This window comes from Ambystoma mexicanum, chromosome 14, assembly GCF_040938575.1.
Source record: "Ambystoma mexicanum isolate Mex_15411 chromosome 14, UKY_AmexF1_1, whole genome shotgun sequence".
Lineage (NCBI taxonomy): Eukaryota > Metazoa > Chordata > Amphibia > Caudata > Ambystomatidae > Ambystoma > Ambystoma mexicanum.
The window spans coordinates 117,505,251-117,524,990 of NC_090940.1; positions in this window are offsets into that span (position 1 = coordinate 117,505,251).

The window sequence follows — 19,740 nt, forward strand, 5'->3', positions numbered from 1 at the left end:
CAGTTTCATGTGTATAACAGTGATTTATTGACATTGGGTAGGAGTTACTTAACCGCAGGGTATAGTTTGGGAGTGGCGCGCATGTCGAGAAGGGGGGGGGCGCAATTAGTGTTTCGCCCTGGGCACCAAAATGGACTAGAAACTGCCCTGGGCCTCCTACAATACCTGCCATGCAACATGCTGGCCAATGTTTTCTCTCTTGCCTTTCAGAACAGCTGAGACCAGAATTCCCTGCAGCGGAAAACAGAGCATCCAGCCCACTAGCGGCAGATGCAGCGGGAAACGTACGGTTTTCCCCCTTTCGGAATAGCTTGGCAGGCAAAGAACAATGGTCTTGAGGGTTGCCCAGAGCCATGCCAGAAGTTAAGATTAATTCTAATACTTCTAGCCATCACCTCTTTTGTTTTGCTAATGCCATGAACTGTCATAAAAGGAAATATATTAGTATAAAACATGATCAACCATTAAATATTGGTTACTGCTTGGTAGTCATTTTTATTGGCCAAAATAGCCATGGATAAATTAGCATGTCAAGGTTTGTCTGAAGTCTACAGCCCTGCCATCCTCCTCTTCCCTTCCTTCATATGGTAGGATGCTGCACATTGCAGGCTGAGAAAACTCTGCATTTCAGAGGTATAGATGAACGAAGATTATGGGGTGTTCTGATATGGTGCAGAACAACGGAGGGTGGTTGTTTGAATCCCAGATGCTTGACGGAGAACCTAAACATAGACTGAAGTGAAGAAACATGTGGTGGGATGAAAGGAACATCAATAGTACTGAGGCTAATACATAACATACATCAGACAGGTCATTTCTAAGTTAAAGAATGCTTCTAGGACTAGAGGTCACCATAGAAAACAAGAAGAGTGGAGGGGCAACATAGGAAAACATGATTTTACCGTAAGGGTGTTGAATACCCTGACCAACGCCCCAGCAAAGATGAAGAAGCCAATATCAGAAGGACATTTCAAAAAAGGAAAAGGGCTTGTGACAATGATATGATATGATATGGCATTTACAATGCGCCTATACACAAGTGTTTCCAGAGTGGTCGGTCAAAAAACCGGAAAAAAAATATCGAATCACAAAAATATCGAATCCAAAATCTCGAAAAAAAAAAATCTCGAATTATTTATTTATTTATTTATATGTATTTGTGGGTTTAGGTAAGTATAAAAAAGGGTAAAATAAAAAAAAATAAAAAAGGGGGGTTGGGGGGGAACCCCCCCATTTCGAAATAAAAACGTATTAAAAAAAAAATTCGAGATTTTTGTTTTCGATATTTTGGATTCGAGATTTTTGTTTTCGATATTTTGTAATTCGGTTTTTTCACTACAAACCGTTTCCTTACAGAGGCGGCATTAAGAAAACTGAAAGTTGATGGCTTGGCGGTCATGAATCAGTCTTAACCTCTGGCATGTTGCTATGAGCAACAGTCCAGCAATCATTTTTTTAACCTGCCATGCCATTACAGAAGTGTAAAACCCATGTATGCAAATCAGGATTAGTCCTAGCACAAACAGAGCAGTCCTGTCTAAACTGCTAGGCGACATTCCTTCTGCACAAGACTGCAGGTAAGTAGCCCCAGATATGTTTCAGGCTCGTATGCCATCGTCAGTGAGGTGCAAGTTGGGTCTCTAGGTACAGCAGTCTCAGCACTCACGTCTGACCATATCCATCCCATTTGGGGTGTCATTAACAAAAATGCAGGATTATGGCTGGAAGGTTTGGGCTACATCTTAACCACTGGCAATGCTCTTGGCCTCCCTCTAGACCATTGCTTTTCAGCCTGCTGTGCCATCACAGAAGGGAAAAGGACATATGCAAACCAGGCTGGGTCCCACCTCAACAGGGACAATCCAGCCCAAACTGCTAAGTCACATCACTTCTGGAGGTAAAGGTGCTGAGAAAACAAGGACACAATTAGTGATCATATGCGTCAAATGTAATGCTAAAATTATTTTCTTATTTTTGACTCCTAGCACATGGAGATCGTTATTGACCTTCTCTCAGCCAATCAGAGTGTTAAGCGTGCAGTCAATAACTACTGGTATTGGCTGCGCTATGAAAATGTTAAAGCAGGCAGGAAAACAACAATGCAAATTTCCAGGCATGATTTGATTTAACAAGACACTCCCTCTCTGGGAGGACTTTTTTCACAACAGTTTCCTATTTAGCACATCAGAAAGAAAGGTAAACCATAGGAATATGCGTTCCCTTCTTTGTGTTATAGATAAACATTTGTCTTTTACATCATGCCTAATGCATGCTCATATTAAACCCACTCCAGTTTAGCAAACTTTATTTATTGCAATTAAAATACTTAGCATATGAAGACAACTTTGTTATTTAAACCCTATAAAATGAAAACACATTTAATTTACCAAATCAGTCTGTCTGTATCACCAAAACTCCAAAACATGTATTGCTACTACTAATATGTGCTAATAGCCTTATAGACCTCAGGAGGGTCATTATTACTTGGGACAATTACCCTTCCGCCACATATGGCCTCTGGCAATAACTTGGTGGCGGGTCATTATCCCGTGATAACGACCCCTCTTTCGGTCTATAAGGATATATTAGGTGGTGTCCTAGGGTCAACTATAAGCCACATTTATGAGCCTAGGAGCAGAGATTATATGAAGATAGGAAGTGGGGAGGCACACATCCCTGTGGCTGCTGTTTTGCCTTTTACCCATCAATTGAAATAGAAGAGGGGCTCTGCGGCAGAGCCCCGACCTCCATTTCCATGGAAGCCATGTAAGGTGAGGATGCCTTGTATGAATGAACGGGGTGCATGCTCTCCGTGATCCGTTGATTCACACAAATATATTGCTGTTCACACACAAGGGTTAGTTTTAGGGCGTGTGACGAATCGAGGGAATTCGTCCCTTCTCCCCAAGGGGTTACCCCTTCCTGTGAGTCTATGGAGGTGAGCCAGCTCAGCAATACCCTCCCTAGTGGTAGAGGCAAGTGGGACTTCACTGGGAGAGACTCCCCTTAGGGGACAAGGACTCCCGTTCCCATGAGAACTCCCTCGGGCTTGTCGTAACATGGCCTACATGGGATCTTTTAAAACACAAGAAAATTTGAATCACCAAAACTGGGACGAAGAAAGTCCTAAGGGATATCATTATCTTGGGAGAAAAGGTTATATCCCTTTAAATCAGGACATCCACTTTACTGGGACAAGGATGTTAAAGGTTGTGATTCCGGAGAGAGAGAAGCAGGAGACAAGAGAGGGGGTAGTAGTTTCAGGCTGTGGGAGGCCCCAAAACGCACCACACTGTACGAGAGAGGAGAGCAAGAAAAGCGTGAGTTTAAAACTTGCTTTTCACTGCTTCCTGGGACGCCAAAGTCACAGAAATCCCAGGATGTGAGAAATCAAACAGGGCGGAAACCCAGGTCCAAGTGGAGGTGGTGGTGAGATCACAGACCCAGATCTGGGGAGGACCGACCTTTCAAAGAACGTTGCCGAGATCACCAATAACCAAGAAGAAACGTGTGTCCATGAGTGCAATCAAGCGCAGCAGTGCCACGAGAAGGAGAGAGAGAGCAGCGATGCGAAGGCCGTAGAGGAGATGTCATCTGCGATATGCAGCAAGCAGAGCCCCGCAGACCGAAACCCTCCTAAAACGTTCCCCACCGGGAAAGAAGGTAACCAGGCGAACGGAGATGAGGGGAGGCTACAGAGAATCAATATGTCGTACAGCCTACTCGTAATAGTAGAAGACATGAAATAAAGTTAGGATATAAAGATTTTGCACCAAGAGAAAATCATTATAATACACAGCCAACTCGTCACACGAGAAGATATGAAATATCTTGGGAAAGCGGGGAAACAAAGTGCTATCCTGAACAAGAGCAGAACAGTATAAAAGAGAGAGAAAGGCAAGGCTCAGAGCCTACAGACATGCACCAGCTACAAACCAGAGTGACCCAGGAAAGCTATATTCCCTCCAAAGGACACAAGCAAGTCTATGACCAAAGGTATTAAACAACTAAGAGAGAGTGAAAAGGAATATAAGCTGAAGAAGGAAAGTGCATCACCCCACTTGGGGAATTGAAGAGATTAATACAAGAAGTCACAAGAGACTTTTTACGAATTGTATATTAAAGACTTTACTAGCAGTCCCCTCAGGCGAAGGGAGTCATTCTCCTGACCTAAGTTAGTTTTCTCTTAGTGGTAGGGTCAGTTAGGGTAGTTTTGTACAGAAGACTTGCTCCTTTGGACATTCACGACTGACAAATGAGCACCTTAGTTAGTAATATAGGCAGAGACCACCCATAGGCAATGGAAAAGTTAGGCCTATTACTTTTACTTTAGTAAAACAGAGTATACAATGTCCTCTGCAACTCTATGTCCTCCTTCTGCCACAGATGAAAGGAAAAGCAGGTGTCCCTAAACCTAGAAACAGAGACAATTAAGTAAGAACAACAGAAGAGGAATCTAGGACTTAATTTGTCAAAGAAACCTTTATTTGCTGTTTCTTTTTTTTTTCTTTTTTTAATAGAAAGTCAATTGTACACTTAATTCAAAGCACAAGATGGAGTTCTCAATTCAATGGACATCCCACCATTTAGAAAAAGAAAAAGAAAAAATAAAAAAACGCTTCTAATGTCAAAAAGGTTTCCAAACACATATTCAGTCATTCCAGACACACCATCAATCACTCAGTCATACTCAGTACTAAAATTACACAAAACAAACACATCATTTTCCTTGTAGTATTTCATAACACCATTTCTTTTGGTCAATAAATCATGGTGCACAGTGAAGAATTTCTGGACCCTGTAATTAGCCAGTCCCAACCGGTTTCAACGTACAGAGATTTCACAACGTCTTCATCGGGGAAGAAAGCAATACACTATAGGCAGGCGGTTGGCCAAGTTGGATGCATGTATGCACCCTAGCAGGCAGAGAGTATGTGTGCCAACTCAATACGTTGGCTCCAGAGCAAGCGTGGCCATCAGCAAAGACAAGATGGTCAATGTCACGGACTGTGGGAACAGTCGGGTGGAGGGTAACCCGTCAGTCACAAACGTGTTCGGAAACGCATGCCATCAGTGCGAGATCAGTGGCTGGCTCGAGAGACTCAAAGCCAAATGCTGCTCTATAGTTGACTACGATACACTGTACGCTGCAGTAGCCCCAGCCAAGACAATCCTGCAGCCTACAAGCTGGAAACACGTAGCTGCATCCGGAAGCACAGTCAGCCTTAATGTGTTTCCTAAACAACAATTAATCAAGAATGTCAAGAATGGTTCTCAAAGGAGGTATGGGTGATTTGTTACAGAGACAAAGGGACTGTTTCATAAAGAAATAGTTTGAACTTACTCTTGACCTTGTGAAGGCTCTTCAAATCACAAATCAGTTACTAGGAGTTACTCTGACTTTCTCATTACTTCTAATATACTGGTTGAAAGGTTACAAGTAAGTCAGAATTGCTCATATTAAATTCTATGAATCAAATAGCCTTCTCCAGGTTTAAGTCTAGGGTAAATCAGAGTTACTCAAAGTAAATTCTTTGAATGAAATAGCTCTCTCCTGGCTTTAAAATAGCCCTCGCCTGCTTCAATTCAAAGGTAAATCAGAGTTCCTCATAGTTAATTCTTTGGGCCTCATTACAAGTTTGGCAGAGCGGGAAAAAAGTGGCGGTAGTTCCGTGACCGCCAATTTTCCTGCACCACCAAACTCCAGGTTTGCCGTTGGGTGGTACCTGATTTACCTGCAGCCAAGAGGCTACAGGTAAATCAGGCCCCCACTGGCAAAAAACAGCCGTTATTACTGGCACCAGTATTACCGACAATTCTCCCATGGACTTCTTTGTGAATCCACGGAATGGGGAGTTACCGGTTTTTCCTGTCACCTGTAATACCCCGGTAATTGTGGTGGGAATGGTAATTCCATGTGCTGGTATTACAGGCGGGATACCGGCTAACATATGACCACCTTTGAGTCAAATAGCCCTCTCTAGGTTTAAGTCAGCGGTAAATCAGAGTTACTCATAGTAAATTATTTTAGTCAAAAAGCCCTCTCCTGGTTTAAGTCAAGGATAAAGAGAGTACTCATAGTAAATGAGATAAATCAAGTAGCCCTCGTCTGGATTATGTCAAGAGTAAATCAGAGTTACTCATAATAACTTTGTTTTAATCAAAGAGCTCTATCATGGTTTCAGTGAAGGGTAAGTCAGAGTTACGCATAGTAACTTATTTGAGCCAAACAGCCCTCTCCTGGTTTAAGACAAGTGTAAATCAGAGTTACTCATATTAAATTCTTTTTGTCAAATAGCTCTCTCCATATTTAGGTCCACGGTATGTCAGAGGTACTCATAATAAATTAATTGAGTCAAATAGCCTTCTCCAGGTTTAAGTCGAGGGTAAATCAGACTTACTCATAGAAACTGCTTAGAGTCAAATAGCCCTCTCCTGGTTTAAGCTGAGAGTAAATCAGAGTTACTCATTGTAAATTATTTTTGTCAAATACCTCTCTCCTGGTTTAAGTCAAGGGGAAATCAGAGTTACTCACATTAAAATCTTTTGAGACAAATGTGGGCCTAAAGCAAGGCTGTCTTTTACTTTACAACCTGTACATGTTTGACTTGGATAGTGCCTTATCGACTACTCACAACTTTCTCCCTCATTATGGAGGTGAAGCAGTAAACACTCTTATGTACGCTGATGACATTCTCATCTTGTATAGAATTCCAATTGGCCTATAACTATCGCTGAATGAGCTATTAACTTGGGCTGAAGAGAATGGCTTAAGGATAAATATGCAAAAAACAGAAATATTGGTTTTTGGTAAAAGATCAAAGAAGGGTGTCAAATATAACTGGACACTGGGATCAAGAAAAGTAGATCAAACTGATTCCTACAGGTACCTGGGTATTGAGGTAAAGGCTACACCCACCTCCACCCACCTTTATGACTCAATAAAGCCCAAGATCTGGTCTAGGTGGTTGGTCTTAACAAACGTGATTGATAAGTGGGGTGGACGCTCTCTGGAGGCAAAATTGATTGCTTATAAGACCGCACTTATTCCTGGGATCACTTACACTTTGGAGATTATCCCCAGGCAGGCTATTTGCTGGCTGCCTAAATCAGAGGGCAAAATCTTGAGGTCACTGCTGGGCTTACCGAGCTCGGTTCCAGTCGAGGTGGTAAGACTGTAATTGGGCTTGCAATCTCTGATGTCCCATTGGTTGGTTGCCGCCTATAAATGGTGGGTCGCTATAAAATCTGGCGGGGACAACAAGACCTCCTTAATACATGCAAGCGTGCTACACGCTGAACGATACTCTTGTAGTAGCTGGTTAAGAGATCTGGAGAGCATGGTTCTTGCACACTGTTCAGATATAGCACTTGTGTGCTTCTGTGAACAAGATGTACCTCTCTTTCTGCACAAAATTGATGTTGGGAGACAGAATTACGACAGATGTCTAACCATTGCTCAGCTAGAAGGAAGGCGTAAATATGAACCGTATACCTATCAGGGGGGCTTTGCTAATGGCCAGAGGCAATATCTGATAAAGTGGCGATTTCCTAGCCTTGATCCGATTTGCCTTATCAATGCATTTGGATGCTTTGCCAGTCTATGGTGTACAGGGAGCTTGTTTGGGCATACCTTTTAAAGTGCGTTTGTGTCGGCTGCGCAGTATACACATTGAAACTGCACGTCACATTCTAACTTCATGTCCGAAGTTGTCACTGTATTATACCAAGGCGTATGCAAACTTTAACCTAAATGAAAGCGATCCATTTTGGAGCCTTCTATTTGCGGCTGACACATATGTGGTGGTCTCTGCCGCTTACCATCTTTGGTTACGGGTAAAACCAAAGTTGGAGGGCAATAAGCCACCTACTGATGTTAACCTTTTACAACAAGGGCACTAGCGGAAGGTCTTTGAGCCTGTGTTGATGAAATGAAATATGGGCACTTATTATGGTGCCTGTGAGGCGGGAAGGGATTGAATGGCTGGTAAATAACTCTTTTTAACTACAAGGTTTAGTATCTTTTATGTGTTTCTTGATATAAACTTTACTTTGTAAATTAGCTTTTGCTGTTTTATTTCCATGTATGTATGGGATTTTATCATTTTAACTATGTATAGTAAATGTTTCATTGTCATTTTGGTAGTGTAAAAAGTTGTTGACAACTGTATGCACTTTAATAAAGAAAAGAAAACAAAAATATTTTAGTCAAATAGCCCACTCCTGGTTGAAGTCCAGGGTAAGTCTGAGTATCTCATAGTAAATTATTTGAATCATATAGTCCTCTCCTGGTTTAAGTCAAGGGTACATTCGAGTTACTCATATACATTATTTTAGTCAAATATCCCTCTCCTGGTTTAAGCCCAGAGTAAATCAGAGTTTCCCATAGTAAATTCATTGAGCCAAATTGCACTCTCCTGGTTTAATTCGATGGTAAATCAGAGGTACTAATAGTAAATTATGTTTGTCAAATAGCCCTCTCATGCTTTAAGCCAAGGATAAATCAGAGTTACTCATAGGAAATAGTTTCAGTCAAATAGCCCTCTCCAGGTTTAAGTCCAGGGCACATTCGAGTTACTCATAGTAACTTTGTTGTGAATCAGCCTCTAACAGAACAAGGAAAAACCTCCTGATTTCTGATCATAGATTGTCCACTCCTTGGAACCTCCAAGCACAGTGCCTCATGACTACAAAGTACCCGGTCTCCTAAGGGCATTTGTACTTTCTCATATAGAAAGACTGGATGTCCCTAATGCAAAGCCCTGTAGCTCAGGCCGGCAAGTTTGAAATACAGGCGCTTCTAAATTGGAAGCCTAAAGATCTGTCCCAACAGGCACTCCAAATGCACTTATTTTCCAACAACAGCCACAAGTTTGGCCGCCATTTATAAAGCAGCCATAGGGACAAGAGGGGAGGCAGGTGGACCGGCCAGAAGAGCTCTGCTCGAATCCACCGAGGAGATTATGAGAGCTTGAACCAGAGTGAGTACATTGCCAGCCGAGTAATAGCACTTAATAGCCCGAAGCGACTAATGGTGGAAATTATAGGCTTCGGATCGAAAAGTCAAGAATGAGTCCAGCAGAAAAACAAGGGATTTGGCAGAGTATGCGGGAGCGGGAGAGATGGAGGCACGGCATTGCCTGCCAGCTCTTGTATCCACAACTGGTCACACAGCTGTCAACCGATGGATACAGTGACGCATCTTGCTCCCTTCTATTGTAATATGTGATATTTCACAATTGCAAATGTACTATTCCTTGCAAATAGAGCCAAATCGCTCTAAGCAGTGGCGTAACACAAAATGCGGGAGCCCCCTGCAAAATATGGTGAGGGGCCCTGATAGGTACAATGTTGTTACATCGCCAGGTCTTTTTTCGCTGAGTTTTTTGCCAAATAATTTCAGCTGAAAAAAACTCATCAAAAAATAAGGATGAGTAAGGGGATATAAGGGGTGGGTGCTTGGGGAATAGGGACTAGATAAAAGGTAACGGGGGGTTTTGAGGGGAATCCCTCCTCAAATACATTTTAAAAAGTTTTTTAATTTGTTAAATATAAACATAATGATTGTTTTTTTAAATAAAATTTCAAAATTCTATTCGTTTTTTCAGCCAATAAAATCGGCAAGAAAACTGCGGGGAATAACCTGGCGATCGATCTAGGAGCATAGAACCCTGAGATATTCACCCCTCTTGCAGGCACTCACAGACCTCAATCTAATCGTGTGGCCTTTGAATAGTGCAGGTGTTGCTAGGTCTGGAAAAGATCCGAGGCTATGCTAATGTCAGGACTGTCGGGATTCAGGGCTAGCTAGCCTTTTTGCTGTAGCCCCTGAGATTCTATCTGGGGCTTCAACCAAAAGACCAGGGGCTATAGCCCCTTCAGCCCCCCCCCCACCCCCTAGCAACGCCTCTGCAGTGCCTTGGAGTGACCATGACACCTCTTGCTTTATTCATCAGTCGTCATATGGATTTCAAAGGTCAGCAGGTGCCAAGGAAAATGGAATGCTAATGTCTGCAACTGGTTCCAAAGCACTCCAAGGAGGGCTGGGTTCCTTGAGGTTTCAGAAATACGAACAAAATGCAATGATCGCTGTTGCAAATGGTTGCACGCGCACTTTCATCGTTCATATTAGCTGTGGATATCCAGAAAACCTGGCTGGATTATACAAGTGAGTGGATCGACGAATACATCGATACACAATATACTTTGCTGGTCTATTGAGGGCAATATGTGTAGAAGCGTTTCATTAGAGTGGTGATCTTTTCCACACAGGGTCCTTGGCACCCAGATAGTGAAGTGAGGTGATTCTAAATTGCCCCATGTCGCGTGTGACACCTGCATCCAGTCCTGGCTTTTAAGCCAACAGCCCTTTGCATGCTGAGACTTGTAGTTTTTTATTTCCCATTGGAAATATGGGCATACATGTCCGAGAATGCAAAGTGCTGTTGGATGCATGTTACACCACTTATTAGCTCTACATCTCTCAAAGGGAACCACTGGCATTGTGTGTTCTCGGGAAGAACAGCACTGCACATTTGCAATGTCCCCTCTCCATGCTCCACACTTTGATGCTGTGCCTGGCCCAACCTTTTAATCCTCGTCGAGCAAGAGGCTGAAATTGGCACAAAGGGCCTCATTACACGGAAGGCGGTAACCATGGCGCTATTAGCGCCATGGTTGCCGCCGGTAATTTACCGATCCCGCCATGGTGAATGGTGGAATTACCGCCCCATTCCAAGGTTGGCGGGGCGGTAATTCCCCATTCACCATTGGCCCTTCCCCATTCCCATTTGAGCCCCCATTGGGCTCAATGGCAATGGGGAAGGCGGCAATTACGGTACCGCAAATTGCGGTACCGTAATTGCCTCCAAGGTCCCTTTGCGGGTCCGTTAAGGTAGGGACCAGCAAAGGGACCTCGTAACCCCTTACCACCATCCGTGTAATGAGACCCAAAGTGTTCCATTTAGGAGAGCTGCCTGTGACTGTACATTCACCTACAGGCTCGTAATGGCCCATAGTCCAATGCCCGAATTGCATGCCCAACAAGCCAGCGTGAGCCCGTTTTTTGTGTCAAATTGGGCCCGTTTTTTGGCAAAAGTGGGCCATTTTCATTAGTCTTTTTACTATGCAGCTAGTAATTTTAAACAGTGTTACTGAATACATATCCTTTAAAATGCAGAATTTTTAACAGAATTGGCCAAAAAACTGTCCCTTGGATACTCAAATGGGATGTCAGAAAAGGAATAAATTGCTATTTGCCACTGTGGCCACTTTTTCTTTGGTGCCCCGGCCAATTGTATGCCCCAGTCTGTTCACCTAGGCACACCACCAAATGTACAAGACCCAGAAATGTGATTTTACAATTCAGAGTGGCAAGTTTTATAAAGGTAAAAAAATACAGAAAAAATACCAAATAATATTTTTTTTTAATGTGCAGGGTCCCCCCAAATCCTCTTTGTTTCTACTATTTTAACGCCAACCCCAATCAATTTTAACCCCTTACCATATATATATTTAATTTACAATTTTTTATATTTTTTCGGTATTTTTGATTTCGGTAGAATTTACCAATCTGAATTTTTACGGTAAAATGACTGGATACCGAAAAAAGCAGTAGAGTCTGATGTGTGCATGACCCACCCATGAATTGCTAGGTGGGTGCAAGTGCCCAGATTCTAGGAAAGTGGCATTGAAAGGGTAGGAATATTGTGACCTTACACAGTGCAGATTAGTTTTCCCAGTGGGTGCCTGGGCCCTGGAAGCCGAAGCACGCACATACCTGGCACCCTGAATACACAGACGCAAGCTGCACCGCTGAGCGTGGTGTGCCTGCCGGGGCTCAAGTCGAGGTTCCACCCGGGTGGACGGAGTCCCCCCACTTTTTTCAGGAGTCCCCCCACATTTTTCAGAGGGCACCCTGATATGCTAATTTCTGGTGACACCACATTCAATCGATATGTTAATGAGTCCCCCCACTTTATTTTCTAGGACTTGATCACTCCTGCCTGCAAACCCTGCAGACACTTGCCATGGGCAGCCTTTTGTGCGTTTGAAAGCTTGAGGCCAACGCTGCACGGCGGCGCCCTTCCGGTTAATCCATCACTGCAAAGCCATATCACTCTGTATTTCCACACAGGCGCGGGTAACGTGCCCGCAAGTAAGCTGCCGCCGTCGCTGCCAACGAAACGAATGACTCCAGGTGCACGGAAGATTGATGGGCGAGGGGCAAGGTCAAATGGAAGCAGAAAAATGGTAGCAATCTGCCAGGAAGCATGTCAGGACTAGACAAAGCACAGCCCGGCTTGGGAAACACGGCAACTCAAGGCTGCTTGACATGCACTGTAGACTAGAGGAACCGCACTGAAGACTGTGACGCCCGTCAGGCTCCCCAGACTGGACCAGGTGTGCAGTTCCCTTCTAGGAAAGGCCTTGCCGACAGTGGCAGAACGCGAGCGCCCATGGGCTGCTGGGATTGGGAGCGATGGTGCAGTGCACACGAGCGTAAATAACGACTGGAAAAACAACATAGCGGAAGGATTGGGGACAAAGTGCATGCATGCAAAGTGTTCCTAGGAATTGGAATAAGTAGGTGACATGGGGTGCACACTAAAACTGAGTGATGGGATAAAAATAAATACAAATAAAAATAGCCCGTTTTTTAAACAAGTTAAATGAAAAATCAACCTTTTCATAGTCTACAATTTTGAGTCTATAATTTTGAAGCTGTTATTTTCAGAATGGATATTTTCCACTAGAACCGATCCTCATTACAAATTTGCTGGTGCAGGGAAAAAGTGGCGGTAATTCCATTGGCCCACTTTTTTTGGGTGGCAACAGAATAACTGCCGTTTTTCCACATCGCCGAGCTATACATTTGGAGGTAAAGTGGGGGTTTCACCTTCAGCAACAAGCTGGAGGTAAATCCACCACTTTACTGAAAAAAAATCAGTGGATTTAATGCACGGTAAATCCACCCGCGGTAAATCCACCCAAATGCCTGTGTGGTCCTATGGTCTCCTAAAATTGGGGATTACCACCACTTGTAGTCCTGTGTTAAACCTATGAGACCAAGGGCCTCATTCAGAGTATGGAGGTAATCATGGCGCTATTTGCGCCATGACTACCTCCCATACCGGTACCGGGTCCGACCTGGGGACTTACCGGTCCATTCCGACCTTGGAGGGACCGGTAAATCCCCATTGTAAAAACCATTCCCCATTCCCGTTTCAGCCCCAATAGGGCTCAATGGGAATGGGGAAGTAGCTAATAACGGTACCGCAATTTGCGGTACCGTTATTAGCTCTCTGGTCCCTTAGCAGCACTCGCAAAGGGCACCTGGTAAAACCAGGCGCCCATTGCGGGACCCGCTAAGGGACCTTGGAATAGGGCGCAAAGGGATTACCGGCACCAATGTCCTAACCGGTGCCCAGTATCCCTTTGCGCCCGGCTCGGAATGAGGCCCCAAGTGTCAGTAACTATAATCAAGTTTGGCGGTAATTAGGTGGATTTACTGCTGAATTACCACCAAACTCGTAATAAGGGCCAGAGTATGGATATTCAGATTCTTATCAGGTGTGTGGTAATTGAAATGCTGGATGAGGAAATTAAGTGCTCTGAGGACCCCATTGCGAGTTTTGTGGAATTAGTTGCACTGATACTGCCAAAATGATTTACTGTTACCACCAGCGGTAAATGTGGCATCTCCACCGAATCACAAAAGTACTGTTATTCAGGCTCACACTGGCCTATAGAGTAATATGCCAATGCCAGACGTGGAGACCCAATAGGCTAGTGTGGGCCATTTTTTCTGGCCAAACTCTGCCCAATTTTGGGACCTGTCACAAAATTGTGACACCCTAACATTATTACCTCTTCCAAAGTCCCATTGGTCTTGAGTGGCGAATGGATGTATTACCGCCATGGTAAAACTGCCAGTGCTCTTACACCCATTATTTAAAGGTAATATTGATATTTTTTGGCAGTAATACCACCACGCACATGCAGGCAGTTTTCCCACTTATGGGTTTAGAAAAAACAGGCTGTAAATTTCATTAGCACACAGGGCGGGGAGGGGGGTGCATCCAATCAGGTTCCTTGGTTCATGGGCTGATACTCCAGATCTCGGCCCGCGTTCCATGGAACCCGATGGCTGCATCCCCTGCCCCGCTCTGCCATCTCCTCAACGCCCACCCTTTCCCCTTCTTTTTTTTTGCTACTAATCACAACCTCTCTGCCCAGCCTCATTTACCCGACACAGCCACAGCAGCTTCCCAGCATCTCTCTTTTCTGGTCGACATGGAAATGAAAGAGGCGCTCCGTACGGAGCCCCACCTTCCACAACCATGGCAGCCATCATGGCACAGTATTTTTATTCATAGAACGGGATGCACCGCGCGAGCAATTCTTTGAATGAAAATACTGTTTTGTTAACACCCCGGGTTACCTCTTTTGTAATCTGAGGTGCTTATAGCATTAGTAACCCGTTCCACAGGCTATACCGGGGGCAACATCCCGGTGCCCTCGTTAACGGCCCGAGCGAAACCCGTGATTCCAGCACGGAACTTACCGCCCTTTCTGCCGGTTGTAATATTCCGGCAATACCTGGATATCAGGCGTGGAAACAGAAGGGGCAATTTGCTGGTATGCCACCGGAATTACCAGGGGGATACCGGAAAACTCGTAATGAGCCCCTTTGTGTTTTATGTTGTCTACATGTTTACTAATATCCCACTGCTGTACTAAGAAAGTTTACTGATGAATTGTTCATATCATTCCGGAGAGCCTCAGAGTATGGATAGGACGATAACATGGATTTAACATCAATCACTCAAAGGGAGTCCAAAAGGGGTACAGGCAGAGGGACATGGAGTAAAGAACACAATGCAGGGGTGTGGGAGAGCCAAGAAGGAGGTAGACACATGGTGAGTGTCAATAAGGACAGGGATTTTTTTTTGCATTTTCCCTTTACCGCAGGAATCGGCAAATGTTACGCTTCCGTGAAAATTGCCATAATTGGAATGATTACCCAGAAAAGGGAAAAAAAAGTAACTGGGATAGTCTTTTAAGCCTGCACAGATCACATCTACTAGGCACAAGGCAATGCGCCTTTGGGAATTATTCATGCAATATGTACAGACGCCACAGCAGTGGACAAGGGACCCTGAGCCCGCCAGCTCAGTTTTTAATATTTGGGGCAATGTGGACAGTGGACGCTGAGACTGCCTGCTAAAACCATCTGTGTTTTAAAACATTTGGGTAAACATGGACAGTAGGCAAGGCTAAAAGCCATGCCCCACTGATGGCCAGTGGGCCACAGGAAAGAGCAGAAGGGCAGGAAACCCTGAGGCTGCTAGGGGGTGGTGGACCTTGGGTCTTGGAGCAGCTTTCGGAACTGGGTGGACGGTGGGAATGTCTTAACATCAACACAATTGGGCTTCATATCTGGCTTGGGTACTGCACCTCAGGTTTGGAAGCTTACCTGGCTGCCATTAGTTCCCCATTTGCCAAATAGCAAAATCTATATGTGGCCTTTATGGATCTGGCAGCAGAGTTTGACTCCATCGATAGTCAGGAGCTATCGTCCTCTCTGAATGGGAAGGGGGAACCTCCTGAATTACTGCACATAATTGTGGCAAATCACGATAATGACAAAGCAGTGATACATTATAGTAAGCGAGGGGCACTTATCCAGACAATTCCCATTGATCGCTGGGTGTTAAGAATCATTCCCCCAATTCACTCTATCAAGTTCCCTACAGTGGTATCTGCCAGACATAAGGATACTCATAGTATCATGGGCAGAAGATAGTGTCTTGTTAGCAAGAACCCTGAATGCCATACAATGATAAGCAGAGGATGAAGTGCATGGTATGGTAAGTGCTCTGCGACTTGGAGCCGCATTGGGTTGATAGTGCAAGCCTACGGGAAGGAGGCCGGTGAGTGCTGAGGCAAGTGCTGCGAGGTAGGCAGAGGCTGAGGCGAACGGGTGTGGGAGGCCAGGACCCAGAAGGATACATAAGGTCCCTGATCACCAATTAGAGCGACTGTGAGAATTAGCAGAGGAAGAGCATTCCTTTCCATGTGGTATTAACTAATGAAATAACGAAAATAGTTTAAACTAATTATAAATAACGTAAAGGTATAGAATGTCTTTTTCTTTTTAAAGTCACCTGTTTCCCTAGATTTATTTGCCCCCACATCCTCCTGACACCCGTTTTAATCCTTTACCCCAGCCCCATATATACTTTTAACTAAAAAATAGAAATGTTTTCATGATTTATTATTCGTTATAAAAGTTATTCGTTATTTTAATTTCGTTATAATCACTGTATACCGGACTAGGGCTTTGGGGAATGCACAATTACGGGAACAGATTAGGTTATGGGAAGATACTTAAATAGGGTCCAGCCTAACCAGGATGAGAACCAGAAAATTATAGCTGATCGCAGGCAAGAACAAAATTATCTTTGGATGGATGCAGTGTTCTACCAGCTTCGTTGCTTACAGCAAAACATTTTTAGAAGTGGGACAAAGCCCACACCCTCTTGGCTGCACTCCAGATAGCATACTTTGGAGATTTGCTCAATACTATAGTGAGTTATACACTAGTGACATGGCAGTCTCCATTCAGGTGATAGAAGATTACCTTAAGGGTGCCCACCCCCCTAGGGTACCCTGGAGGATCTGATCTTTTTGAATGCACTGTTAGAACCTCAGGAGGTTCTGCAGGTGTAAAACACCTGAGGGTATCCTCACTCCTACTCCCCCTGGATCCTCTTCTCAGGTGGCCAGGCAGAGGCCAGCACTTTCGGATCCTGACCCTGGGGGTGGAGAAGCAAGGGATCCTTTATAGGCTATTGTAAAACATTTCCACTCATTTCCCCACACTTTACCTATGACAGTAATGGGACGAGGAAGAGGCGACTAGGACTAATGAACACTAGTACATCTTTCACTACTCTAGTACTGGGACATAGAAGATGCCTGCAATGCACTGTGAAGGTCAGGCATGTCCCGCTAACTACAGTCAGGAAAATCCCATTGAGAAATCACACCTGCAACCTGTCAAGTGGTTGCAAGTCTATAAGAGGAGAGGCAGAGAGCAGCAAAGGGATGACCAACAGGGAGCCTGTGTAGGAGGTGCCATCAGGGGACCCTGCATGTGAGACGGCAGCAGTGGTGGGACATGAGATAAAGCCAGGATGGCAGACGAAGTCCCAGAGGACCTGTGGAGCCCAAGGTGAGATGGGCCGTTAAACTTCCACAGGTTTGGGAGCCTCTGTGGTTGGGGGAGAGCAGCTGGAGCTGTGGACAAGGAGAGAGGAGAGGGCGCTGTCCGTGTCCGTGGAAGAAGAGCTGCCAGCATGTGCAGGAAAGCACCCTGAGTGCGAGCGGGACTCGCAGTGACCGGATGCCAGCCGACGAAGCAGAAGAGAAGCAGCAAAGCCATCAGAGAGGAATGCTGAGGACCGGTGTGTGCAGGGAAATGGCACTTGAAACAAGGGCGCTCCTAGGGGCTACGCATAAGTAATGAAATGTGTGACTGTAATGCTTATGCGCTAAAACAACATGGCACCGGTGCGCGGCCATCTTGTACATTCACTTTCCATCATTATAATAATGCCTATGTTTTTCGTAGGCTTTGCGAGCTCAGCAGAGTAGACATGCAGCTTGGTAGCGAAGGCAAAGCAATGTCACGTAAATATTGTTGCCGAATGGACTTACTGTGGAGAATAGTTATGGTATTGTCCGTTGAAGGACGAACTGAAAGAGGGAGTCGGAGCGCAATGCAGGTGCAGTGATAAGGGGTCCTGGGAATGAAGGCAAGGAGAGGAGAGCTGGGTTTTGCCACTTCTGGCTGGTTGTTTCCACTCTTGTCCACTTTTACTTGTGATCTGGTCTTCAGCCGAGGGCAGCCATAACTGAAAGAGGTGGGCAAAAGCCCCCCATAAAAAGAAGAGGCTTGAAAGCCGAAAAGTCAGTCAGTACTTGGATCCCTGGGTGATGTAGCCTTGCTGGTTGGGAGGACGCTCCGCTCCAGATCTCGTTATTGCACGTGATCTCTTTGCCTACCTGCTTTGGGACTAAGCAGTGTTGTAGTGGCCAAGATGAAGGTGTCTTCTGCAGCAGCATTGACGGTGAAGATGTTTCTTTTCTATGTATTTGTATAACCAATTGTATGTGTAGAAGTTTCTATATTCATATATATGTATATATATATATATATATGTATATATATATATATATATATATATATATATATATATATGTATGGAAAATAAACAGCCTATAACAAGCCTTTTATAATTACAGTTATTGGCTGTTATGAGTCTGATTTCTTGCCTGTCTGAGTCCAACAGTTAATTGTGCAAGAAGGGCAGGGGACCGGTAAGTCAGAGGTGTTCCCTTAAAAGGCCAGGTAAAAGCACAACAGTGACTCAAACTGAATACCGAACATAATGAAAACCTGCAGCAAAGCTAATTACATATTGAATACTGAACTGCATAAAAACTTTGCGGGAAAAGCTATTACCTGATGAAAGTTAAAGGGGAGGTGCCCATTTGAAAATTATCTGTGAAATAAGAGCGCACGTGTGAAAGAGCATGACAGAAAGGTGGGGAACAAAAAGACCACCACAGAGTGAACATTATGAATGCATACAGTGTGGCAAGGCCTAAGACGGGCATGAGATGTGTGACACGTGATGGCAAAGCCAAGAGGATAACCAGGAGAAGCCAGGGGAGTGTGAACCTGCACATAAAGCCAAGAGGCCGACGAGGAGAAGCGAAATGAATGTGAACCTGTACACTATTCCTGGTTGCGCAGTATGTGATGGGTGGACCGTATGATCTGACATCTGTGCCTACACCAGGGCGCCCTAAAATTGTTAAAGCCAGAGACATTGTGAAACAATCGAAGAAGGAGCAAAATAAGTGAACTATTGATGCAATCCAGAAGGACGATCAAATTGACTTGGAGTTATGTTGAACATTAAGAGACTGTAACAAGTTCAAGTTGCTACATTGAAGTCTTGGGGAAGGGACCCCTGAGACTTGATCAACTGTGAATGTTATCTTGAGGACGGAGCCTCAAGCCCCTTTTCTTTTGAACTGTGTTGCCTTGAACTTGGGGAAGAGGACCCCGACAAGTGTATGGAACTGTATTACCTTGAGCCTGTGGAAGGGAACCTCAGGATTCGTAGACCTTTCTTGAACTTAAGGAAGGGGATCTGAAGAGGAAGCCAAGAGCTGTAAGAAGCTCAGAACTTTGTTTTAATCACCTGGGGCCTCATTACAACCCAGGCGTTAAGGGGTTAACGGCGCCGTAAAAGGAGTTGGCGCCGTTAAACCCTTAACGCCTGATTACGAGGTCCCTTTGCGGGTTGCACTTTAACACCTGCTTTTAGCAGGCGTTATAAAACCAACCCGCAAAGGGATCTAGGAGCTAATTACGGCACCGTAATTTACGGTGCCGTAATTAGCGCCTTCCCCATTCCCATTGAGCCCTATGGGGCAAAAATGGGAATGGGGAAGGGCCATAGCGGCATGGGGAATTTCCGCCCCGCCAACCTCGGAATGGGGTGGTAATTCCCCATTCCGCCATGGCGGAGTCGGTAAGTTACCGGCATGGACCATGGTGCTATTAGCACCATGGTCCAACGCCTGGGTCGTAATGAGGCCCCATTTCTTTGATTATTGACATCCCTACACATTGTTTAGCTTTAGTTGTGATGGCAAAGA